This window comes from Mytilus trossulus, chromosome 7, assembly GCF_036588685.1.
Source record: "Mytilus trossulus isolate FHL-02 chromosome 7, PNRI_Mtr1.1.1.hap1, whole genome shotgun sequence".
Lineage (NCBI taxonomy): Eukaryota > Metazoa > Mollusca > Bivalvia > Mytilida > Mytilidae > Mytilus > Mytilus trossulus.
In genome coordinates this window covers 25,451,534-25,463,795 of record NC_086379.1, presented here as the reverse complement: position 1 = coordinate 25,463,795, position 12,262 = coordinate 25,451,534, and the positions used below count along the sequence as shown (strand labels likewise).

General features: G+C 31.7%; 1 protein-coding gene across 2 annotated transcripts in view; it reads left to right on the top strand.

The window, feature by feature from the left end:
- LOC134726929 (voltage-dependent calcium channel gamma-5 subunit-like) overlaps nucleotides 1–12,262 on the top strand; it is a 51,851-nt gene that overhangs the window by 31,270 nt on the left and 8,319 nt on the right. Inside the window, exon 1 of one of the 2 annotated variants that reach the window (XM_063591327.1) lies at nucleotides 5,247–5,361. The exons of the other annotated variant lie outside the window; for it this stretch is intronic. The gene's annotated coding sequence lies outside the window, so the exon portion shown is untranslated. Of the gene's footprint in view, nucleotides 1–5,246; nucleotides 5,362–12,262 lie in introns of those variants that run through there. 2 annotated transcript variants of the gene reach the window in all.

The following is a 12,262-nucleotide window of genomic DNA, read 5'->3' as shown; positions in this document are numbered from 1 at the left end:
AACACGAATTATTCTTACATCATTTCACTTATATATTGATGATTAAACCGTACAAAATTATGTTCTAATGTGTGTTCATATCTCGTAGCTTGTGCCTCTTTAATTGCTTTGGAATATTTGCAAGTGGATAAAACAAACAAAAATAATAATGTACGTGAAACATTTAAAAAGATATATTTTCCCAATGTTATTTTATCACTTACCACATTTTTGCATCTGAGGCCTAATTGGTGATAGATGATTTCCTTATGAAGATTTATTGAAAATTTTGGATTGACAATAGTTACATGAAATTAACTTGGCCTGTTTTATTATAAAGATAAGATATTCAATCATTGTAGCTGTACAATTATGATGTTTTGCTCGTCAATTTCAATTCCTATGACTCCACAGACATAATTAAAACAATGCCAATAATTCATCAATGTCTGAATGTGCGAACCATTTTAGATAATGTGCAAAGTTTCTTATCTGTAAATAACTAATAGAGCATAAATGAAAAAAATGCGATATTTATTTCTCCTTATATATAATCCCACATCGTTGTGTATTGACAAACAGGTGCAATTTATTATTATTTCGTTATTTTTTCTTGTTTCAATAAATTATTGATTTGAATTATTCAATTGTTTTCTATCAAAGGATTAAACAAAAAACTTTTCCGTTCATTTTAGAATTCGTTGCTTCTTTCGAGCTTGATTGGGATGTAATAAATTGACAGTGTAAAAATATTAAAGCTATACATATAACAATCTGTATTTAAATTAACACTTTCGTCGACCTTTTTAAAGGATGTCGAACAAACAACGGAGACAATAAAAACATAAGTCTTACAAAGATTTATAAACACAAATTCCAAGAACACATAAGTGATGAGGCAAAGTAACGATCATCTTCGATAGCTAAGGGTTACGATCCAGTTTTCTTCTCTCCACCCTGGAGAGGAGATTGAATCGTAACCCAACTTTCTTCGGGTTAAATGAGCTTGATTGGGTATTTTTATCGCGAATATACCTACTTTGCAGCTTATTATTAGTCTCTTTTTAAGCTTTTAGCTTAAGTCAATCGCACACTATCTTTTACCTGTAAATTTATCACTAATGGTGTCAGTTTATCGCTATTTTACGAAATTTTTCTTTGATCTTGCTGACTGATAATTTCCTTTTTAGCGGGGTCGAGTAATATGAAAATTATCGCTAGAATCTAAGGCGACAGTAGCGTTGCTAATGAAATTGACATGAAAGTAAAAACGTCGTCATAGGTAAAAAACCATTAAATGATTATCAGTGGTCATTCAACTCGATTGCTTTTCTCATTTTTACCGTACTGGCTCAAGAGAGAAATCAATCACGTTGAGATGATAAACGATAATCTATAATTATCGTGTGTATTTTTTTCAGTTATATAGGAGGTTGGTTGGGTCATATTCATATCACATTTAGGTTAGCGAATGTTTCATTTGATTGACAGTGCTACAGATCCGCAAAGCATGTCGGAATTTTTGTAATAAGTAAGCAATTTGTACAAGATTAGAATGTTTTGACTTTGTTGACACATTAATATTTATGATATAAAAAAAAAGGATTAAGACAAGCGTTTTTAATTGAAATTAAATATTCGATCGCTAAAATTAACCATGTAAAATATGCTTGGTTCTTTAGATGAAATGTGGTTCCTTTTAGTTATGTATGTCCTTCGATTTACAAAATATTGCATGAAATTATTTTGTATAAAAATATCTTCAACCGCGATAGCTTTTTGACATTAATGATATTTGTAAAGCAGATTAAAATTTGCTACGTAATATTATAAAGCCTCTTTGATATATTTTTAAATCATAATTTCCTCCAATTTTCTGGTATTTAACGTCGTTAATAAAACAGATTAAAAAGCCATTAGCCAACATGGCAACATTTCGATAATTATACTTTAAAGTTGAAAACATAAACAAATGACTTGTTACATTTTAAAAGGCAACTTTTTTGGTGATCTTACTTGAGTGGGTTTAGAATTTACGGTCGCTGTATTAATAAGATATTTTTTTTAAAGTGCAAGATTGCACTTAAATTTTGATCGCAAATACATTTGTTACAAAACCTAATGGTTTTGTTATTATTTATTCATGTATTTTGTATAACAAATTTATGGTATTTTAAAATTTTCTCGGCTGTTCTTTATACTCTTCTGGTCCCAGAACGTCTTAAATTTCAAAAACTGTATATGATCGGATTTCAGTAATGGTTCATTATTGCGTAATTCCTTTAGTTCAATCGTGAATTATAAATATCGAAGTAGAGAAACTGTTATACATCTTTATTACAGATAAATATTGTATTGTACTTTTATCCAATAAACTACAATTAAACAATTACTATTGACCGAAAACTGCAGTCTTCCATTTTGAACATTTTTGAAACTGACAGTGAGCAGATCACATTGGGTAAAATAAACACGTAATTACATTTTTGATAGATTAAATTTTCTTGGTGTGTTGATCTCTATAATGGCATTTGACAAGGAATCCTTTTTGATTGCTTTGCTTTGGGGACTACTGAAATACAACTACATTTATTTGATAAATTTCTATGCTGCGATTGTAATGGCATTTTTGGAATTAGAAATATGAGAAACGAGACTGCTTTATATGTGATTAATAAATAATGAGCATGGTTTTTAGATGATATATAACTAAATGTCAAACATTATATTCTTGTTAACAAACAATGCAAGGTGAAGAATCAGGTAGGCTGTACATTTATTTTACCTTAATGTTCTTAGAATGATCTTGTAAAATCGGTTAAATCTGAATTTGTTTCTACACATAATAAAAGATAAGCTTGTAAAATTATTTAACTTTCATTAGAATATTTGTAGAAATCAAAACAACACTTAATAAATGTCATGCGTCCAGAATGGTACTACTTATTATCGTTTTGCGTGTAACTATAGTTAGTTATATATACCGGTATTTTAGAGATAAGTAATTTTTCTTGTACCTGATTTTTGAATATTCTTATATTGATATTATTATTTTTACCTAAAGATAGAGATTTTAATAGTATTTGTAAAATTTTCATACGTTTGGTGAATTAGACTTATTGGATAACAGACTGAAGTGTATTTGTGGATGAAGTACTTTTTTTCAAATTGACGTCGAAGTTGGATTTTTTTCCTTATACGTAATGGAATGTCTTCGGCACTTACTTTGATGTCCTTTACATTCTACTCTTCTACCTATACTTTGTACTTGTCTGTGTACCAGAATATATCACCAGTTTTCAAAGTGTTTCTTGTTGATGTAGTGCTGTTTTCTGTGTTAATATATAAAGGCTTTCAGTTGTCATTTTTCTTTTTCTCCAAGGTGTTGCCTTTGATATATTATTTCTATCTATGATATCCACTTCATATGTTCATACTGGTTTAACTTAAACTATTTAGCTTCTACCTTATGAAAAAACTACACAGGTTATAGTCCTAGTTTAAAACTAAACAATTCTGACAGAAACTTCTCGTAACACATATAAAATATGAAGGTCGTCTTAAAAAAAATAATGTTAGGGCTTTTTTTCGGGGGGGGGGGGGGGGGAAGGGGGACAGACAAAGTTTCCTCCTCACGTAGAAAAATTACTAATATGAATGCATATAAGGATTTAATAATCTGAATGATTTTTTTTATCAATGGCTTTGTATCATTATATTATTAAAGGTTTACAAAGTAGTGTAAAGGCTATAACTTACAAGGATATGTTTTATATTTGACATATGTGCGGTAGATATAAAAGGTGTAATAAGTTTGAATAATTTAATCAAAAGCGAAATCGCCATGAAATCGTGGTTTAAAGTGACAATTGCCCCATTGTCGAAGGTTCGATGTGAGAAACGTAACGAGGATTTGATGATTATGTTTTTGTGATAAATTATCTTGAACTTACATTAAATTAACACAGCCTCAGTGAACAAATACAATACTGTAGTATAGTATAAGTATCGATAAAATATTGCGTATCGTAAGAAATCTTTTAATGTAATTGAACCCCCCCCCCTTTTCAAAAAAAGAAGCCATACATCGAGGAGTGAATATATAATACGGTGGGAATCAAAGAAACAAGCATGCACATACCAAACAATATACACAAAGTAAAAGGTGAAAGTTAGTTTGAAAATTGAAACATGCTTTGACCTTGTTATGCTTTTGGATATAGGTTGCTTCAGATGAGAGGTAGTGTCTGCTCAGTTTGTGGCACATAGGTTTAAAGGCATTTTAAATCCGGTATGAGACACTATTGAAGATATTGATGCATTTCAATAAACGAAACATACATCATCTGTGATAAAAAAATAATTTGTGATAGTGACTATTAATTCTAAGAGATCCACCACCTTTAGACTTAGAAAACAAGTAAAGAATATTTTTCTCTTTTGTAACATCTTGCTACAAAACAATGCTCTCGGTATACATTGGAGTTCCAGCTGTAAATTTTATATATATTTTTTTATATTTTTAAATTTTGTTGAATATGAACGGAAAATTCATCGGAAATCTTTAAGGAGATTTTATTCTTAACTTAATTTATCTGACAATGGAAATTTTTTAACCAATTCATAGAGCGAACTTTTATGATTTATTGGGTTTAAAGTACTTAATAAACCATTGAAAACCTCCCAGGTACTTATAAGCATGCTAATCATTTTAACTAGATTATTTGAAATTATGATTCGAGCTACATGCATGAGAAAAAGTTTAACAAAATTAACAGAACTCCAAGGAAAATTCCAAAAGGAGAAATCGATAAAAACTGACGATACCATTAAAAGTTATCAACCTAGAAAATGGTTGGCTAAAGCTTGTTTTATAGCTAGATTAACCTTGCACTGGTATTGCATTTGTTAACAGTTCAATTATATTGAAAAAATTAGATGAGCAACCTTAGTAGACAAAACAGATTAACGTCACGATAATGTTGATCCAGCAGCCAAAATATTGTGTTTCTTTGTATTTGTTTGTTTTGTAGTGATTAAGACTATTACACAATGTTGACTGTTGGTCCCACCTATTTGATATTTTTACCTGTTATATCTGTTTGTTTTGTTCACACATCATTTTCAAAAAAAGGAATTGTTAGTCACTGTCAGTGTCATACAAAAAAGTTAAATCACAAAAATACTTTTAGTATGTCCCCTATTCAAATGGCACAATCAAAAGTGCAAACACATCAAACGAATGTTTCACAACTGTCATATTCCTTATTTGGTACAGGTTTTTTCTTATGTAAAAAATGGTGGATGTAACCTGGTTTTATAGCTGGCTTAACCTCTCACTTGTATGACAGACGCATTAAATTCCAGTATAATGACAACGACGTGAGTACAAAATAAACAAACAGGACAGGTAAACATATCAAAAATAGGAGTACAGCGGTAAACTTTGTGTTATAATCTTAACAATTGTTAAAAAAACAAACTTATTCGTTCTTTGTGTAATCATACGTTTTTTGATTGAGTTAAGTCTGCTAATTGATATTTTATCGTATGTTTTTATATGTTGTGATGTTATGCTATTGTTTCAGAAAAAAGGGAGAAGGTTTGGGCCCATTAAAACGTTTAATCCCGCTGCAAATGTTTGCACCTGTCCTAAGTCAGGAATCTGATGTACAGTAGTTGTCGTTTGTTTATGTAATATATACGTGTTTCTCGTTTCTCGTTTTGTTTATATAGATTAGACCGTTGGTTTTCCCGTTTGAATGGTTTTACACTAGTAATTTTGGGGCCCTTTATAGCTTGTTGTTCGGTGTGAGCCAAGGCTCCGTGTTGAAGGCCGTACTTTAACCTATAATGGTTTAATTTTTAAATTGTTATTTGGATGGAGAGTTGTCTCATTGGCACTCACACCACATCTTCCTATATCTAAACGAATTTATCACAAAGAAGTAACAAATAGCATATAGACAAAGTGAATTTAGTAAAAGTGAAAGACAGGAATATTTGTTTTTACAAAAGCACAATAACATAATGACGGGATGGACAGAGGCACGTCATGTGTATCAAAGAAATACGAAATGCATAAAGACAAGTGAGAGGTTTAGCGAGCTGTAAAAACAAGTTTTAATCCACCATTTTCTACATAAGAAAATATCTGTACCAAGTCAGGAATATTGAAGTTGTTTACCATTCGTTTGATGTGATTGATCTTTTGATTTTGCAATTTGAATTATGGACTTTCAGTTTTGAATTTTCCTCGGAGTTCAGTATGTTTGTTCCTTTACTTTTAACAGACAAGCCTATATTATACTTGGAGGGGATGAGTCATGTGATAGAAAATGGGAGCAATATTAGCACCTACATGTACCTCTGTTGACTGGTCAAAAGAAATAAGAAATGTATGATCTTTGAAACAGTTTTACTCAGCTTCATATTTTTGATATAACGACGTCTTCCTGACCTACATTTTAAGAATGTGAAAGTAATTTTTAATGCATGGAAACTGAATTGGCTTCTTGTTGCAGTGTTTATAATATTTAAATTTTGATTGATTTTGCCCGTTGTTGCAGGCCCATTGTAACTTACAGTTGCTAACGCCGACACAACGTCATTCGGCATGTGGTCGATAGTTGTTTCTTCAGACCACGTCGCTATAATTTATATTTAGTTTATTCAAGGCGAACTGAGAAATATCCTTGTAAAATGTGATTTTATGATCTTAAGATTTTTTTTCTTTTGAATACTAATCCCTTCTTTTAAATCCTGTCAACTAGACATTGTTAAGTAATTAAGTTTGTACACTCAGACATACTGTAGTGAATGCTTCGATTAAATCTTTATGAACACTACCAGTTTGACATTTAAAGTTTTCCTCATATGTAAATACCGAATCGTTAAATGCAACACCATCCTCTTAGTAATCTTTATACAATGTCACAATTCACGCTGTTGCTGTGAAAAGCTTCGCTCTATCAAGCATTTTACTAATTATATCATTTGATCGTTAGTTCTCATTAATTTCCAAAGTCTAGTCAACGCTTGCAGAAACTTCTGTATCCATGAGCTAATGAAAAGCAATTAAGACACATTAATGGCCTTTTAGGAACGGAAATGATAGAGAGTGCTCCCGCAGAATACAGAAACAATTTCTAAATTCTTTTTATCTTTTTCTATATTATCTATACATACAGTGTGGTATTATTGACAATGACATGTCTAGTGTCTGTGCAATTAAGCCGTCACGTTACACAATGTACAGTAAGATATGAAAGTCATGTGACATCATTGAAAAGATAATGTCGGGGTAAAGAAATTGCATCGCCCTTTAATAACTTCCACATTATTTCAATATATTTCTAACGGATATTTTCTCTTACTTTTTAAGGTCTTTCCTTTTACTAAAGGGAAAGACCTTACTGTATTTCTTCTGATTATTATTAGGTCTTTCCACTTTTCGTGGAAAGACCTATTGTTTTTCTTCTGATTATTTTTTTTTTTTTTTTTTTTTTTTTTTTTTTTTTTTTCTTCTGCCGTCTGAGATGCTTTTTTGTTTTACAACATATAGAATGGATGTTTAGCCAACGATGTTGTACAGTAATGGAGGTTTCAAAACTCACCCTGTGTGACCAAACACTTATTCTTATAGGAGTTATCTCCCCGCGTCCCCTTTTTCTTGTTATCGCTATATCTCTAAAACCGTATAAGATTTTTACAAACTGTTTTCACCAAATTGTTTGTCTACTCTTAAGAATGATTTGTTTTACTTTGACTGAGGTGATCAGAAGACATCTTAAGGGAGTTATTTCCCTTTGAAAATTTAAAATAAACGATATGTTGGGTTAATTCATACAGTATAAGTTGTAGAGGCCTATAGTCTTTTGATATGAAGTCCTTGGTCCATATAAAGGAAATTGAGGTCAAGGTCAAAGGTCAAGGTCATGTTATAAATTTTGAATTTTGCTTGTTATCGTTCGTCAAAAGAAACTGTAACAGTTATTGATATGATATGTTTGCAAAATCACTGTTTACAATAAGGCGCAACTTCAAATTATTCAGTCGAAGTGTTTTGGTTAACCCTTATAGGAGTTTTCTCCCCTTATGTATTTGAAATCATTATTTCTCCACAACCATACAAGTGATTGACCTCAGACCTTCTAATTTGAGTTCACTGAGCCATGACCTTGAAATTGAGGTCAAGGTCATAGGTCAAGGTCATGTTATAAATTTTGAATTTTGCTTGTTATCGTTATTCAAAAGAAACTGTAACAGTTAATGATACGATGTGTTTGTCTAATTACTGTTTACAACAAGGGGCAACTTCAACTCATTTAAGTCGAAGTGTTTTGGTCAACCCTTTTAGGAGTTTTCTCCCCTTTTGTTTTTGAAATCGATATTTCTCTACAACCATACAAGTGATTTACCTGGGGTCTTTTGATTTGAGATCTCTGACCTATGACCTTGAAATTGAGGTCAAGGTCAAAGGACAAATTGACGTTCTAGATTTTGACCTTTGATTTAAATTTGTTTTTGTTCATTATAAAACAATTAAAACTTCTGTATATACCTATTAATCTTATTTTTCTATATCAGTTGAGGTACCAAATTACATCAACAAAGAGTGACCCTTTCTAACTTTTTTTTCTAAATTTCATTCTAATTAGCGAGGTGGAAAGACCTTCAATTGTTCTCTGAAGAATTGGTTTTTAATTATTATTATTCTTCTTGTTCCGCCAAACTTTGACAAAATTTCCCTCCGTAACCGTAAGACGTGTCGCTTTCATGTTCACACTTTGTATCGGTGTCATGAATACCTATCCGGAACTCACCCTGTGAGTCGAAATATTTTGTCGGTTCGGAGTAATCCCTCCGAAACCCAAAAACCTTGTTATCGTTCCAACACCGTAACCGTAATAGGTAGAAAAAAAATGAAGGGTGAAATTTGTTCAGGACCAGACCCCGGTTCTTCGTTACATTTGGATCGAAAAGATTCAACGACTCATTGGTAGGGTTATGCCCCTATGAAAATTAACCGGTGTCGGTTGGCCACCAAAACTCAGAAACCGTAAGTCGTAGACACATAGGATCTTCAACAATCATCATCATTTCATGTATCTTTAAAAAATACCTCAAGGTCAAATTTGTATGTTGACCTTGACCTTTGACCTTACACCTTGTTATGGGATAATCTCAGAAACCATTATACTTACAGAAGTTTTAAATGGTGGAAAATGTTTGGGTCATTATGGCGCAACTTTGTTACATTTCGACCAAAGAGATTTGACCTTTCTATAAGGGGCATAACCCCTGTTTTAGGTTTTTGAAAAGACAAAATCAGCTTTTACTATATAACCAAAGGTCCTAGACCCTTAAGGTCTTCAGTAATGGCATTGGGGACCAATGACCTTGACAAAGGTCAAAAGGTCAAAGGTCAAGGTCATGTCCCAGATAGCGAATTTAGTGTTTTTAACCTTATTTAAAGGATTTTTAGTGTGTTTTCGAGCTTTTTAAGGTTGACCTTGACCTTTTGAATACATTCTAGGTCTGTTGGATCATGTATTTTACATTAAAAAAGGAAAGACCTCTCAATTGTTCCAGAACAATTGACAGTTTAATTATACTTTGTTGTTGTTTACAGGAGATAGTTGTAATAATAAAGGCAACAGTAGTATACCGCTGTTCGAAATTCATAAATCGATAAGGAAAAAACAAAACCAGGTTTCAAACTAAAACTGAGGGAAACGTAACAAATATAAGAGGACTACGACACAACACTAAAATGTAACACACACAAAAACGAACTATAATACAACAATTGCCATTTTCCTGACTTGGTACAGGGCATTTTAACCAAACAAAATGGTGGATTGAACCTGGTTTTGTGGCATGCCAAACCACATGCTCTAATGGCAATGCTAATTATCAAATCAAAATTGCAACATTACATGATAAATCTACTATTAATAAATGGGAGAAAATATAGGACAGAGAAATAAACAAATAATAGCCAACAAAAATAAATAAACTTCATATTAAAAAGATGTTGTGGAAATCCACTGCGTTAGAAATGTATGCTCAGGTCAGTTGTTAGGAACAATTCTCTGTAACCACCAACCATTTTATATAGGAGGTCCGGCACGCATAGTCACCGATTTTCACGAAACTTAGCCAAAACATGTGATCATGTAAAAAAGTAAGAAAAAAAGCCTACCGAAATGTTACTAGGTCATGGTTGCCATGGCAACCAAGTGAATGAGATTTCCCGCAAATTTTAAGGAATTTAGCATCGAAAAAAACAACTACTTTGCAGTTACGTTGTATTTAATGATATTTGTAAATATGTTTTAGAAACATGAAACTTAACACAAAATAGCAATGTCATATATAAAAAAATATTTTGGCTGAATAGTGTCACAACCGCAGAAGCAGAGGTCATTTTTCAATATAGTTCAGAAGAAAAATTTTACACATTTTGTATGAACAAAATAGACATTTTTGCATCCACCTCCATTTAACCTGTGGTTATGAGTGAAAAGTATCAATGTTTGTTACCAAAAAATTGTAACAAAATGTTTGGGAAATTAGGTTCTAGGATGGTTGCTATAGCAACAAAAATGTGTCATTTATGCCTTTTTACCTCTAAAATGTGGCCATTTCATTAAAATAACCCACAAACAGTAATTATTAATGAATGATTATGATGTGCACACTATTTGCAATTAAATTACCATAAATTTGTCAAAAGGTCAAAGGTCATTGATGACCTTGACCTTTGACCTTGTGTATATTATTTGAATTTTGAAAGGAAATATAACAGAAAGAGGCTACTATACATGGAGAAAATTATCAGAATGGTTTAAGCCACTTTTAATCAACATATGAAAATTAAAGATTCAAGGTCATGTTACAAGTCCTTAGCAACCACCCTTATTTGATAAAAAATGTACCTAGCAACCAAACATGATTTCATTCAGGACTATATAAACCATTACATAGACCTAACTTCAAATGTCTAGATGGTGTCAACACACAAATTGTAAACAATCATTCATTTAAAGTGTCAAACTGCCTAGCAATCATTTATTTATATTAGGAAAATGCCTAGCAACCATCGATTTATACTGAAAAATTGCATAGCAACCAATTAACTATTTAGAAAAACTGCACATCAACAGTTTATTTTAGATTTCCTTTGAACAAAAATTAGAAAAAAATAATATAAAAAAACATGTCTAATCTGTAAAAGTAAAAAATATAGCAAATTTAATTTCATGAGACTGATTACACATATATACAAAAATTTAAAAGATGTCGTCTGATTAGACAACTCTCTAGAGGACAACCAAATGTTAATAAAAGACAAATTATTTATATATACAAGAAGAAGAGAAAAGGAACATAACTGCTAAGAGATCGACCAGTTTATTTTGGTCAGAGTTGGCATTTCAAGCAAAGAAGTTATGCATAGATAATATATTAATTTTCACTCGTTATAACTTATAAGGCTTAATTATTTCATATTTTTCGTCGAATTTTTTTTTCATTGCGTACACACTGTTTTTGTATTTATACCCCCGCTTTGAAAAAGGGGAATATACTTTTTTCCTCTGTCTGTCCCTCCGTCCGTCCGTCAGTCCATCTGAATATTTTCGCCGCATTTTTTCAGGAACTACAGTGCCAGGATTTCTGAAATTTGGTTTCAGGGTTTATATAAGTCAGTTGTACCATGTGATGCATTTTCAGATTCACTCGACAGCTTCATGTAAATCAAAAACTTGTATGATGGTCAAGTTGAAAATTTTCGTGGCATTTTTCTCAGGAACTACAATGCCAGGATTTCTGAAATTTGGTTTAGGGTTAATATAAGTCAGCTATACCGTGTGGTGCGTTTTCAGATTCATTACTTTACAACTTCCTGTTTACCGAACACTTACATTGACATTATCCACTTGTGGCTGGGGTTTCATCAGTGAGCAGTAGTTCACAGATACACTTGTTTAAATAGTTTCACATGTGCATCTAAATTTAAATGTACAGAAATGTGTGTTTTAGCCTGTTTTGGGCAATAATATTTATCTTCAGATCAAGACACTATCACATTCATTTTGTTAGACTTTCATCATCCCCATCACAAAAGATAAAATTATATTTCTTAACTAATATAACTACCCTGCATCTATCCATTGCTATTTTTGGTTGTTAGGTACTTTTATATCAAGTAAGGGTCGTTGCTAAGAACTTTCAACATGACCTTGACCTCTTGCATTTTGCTTTCGAACAAAACGTA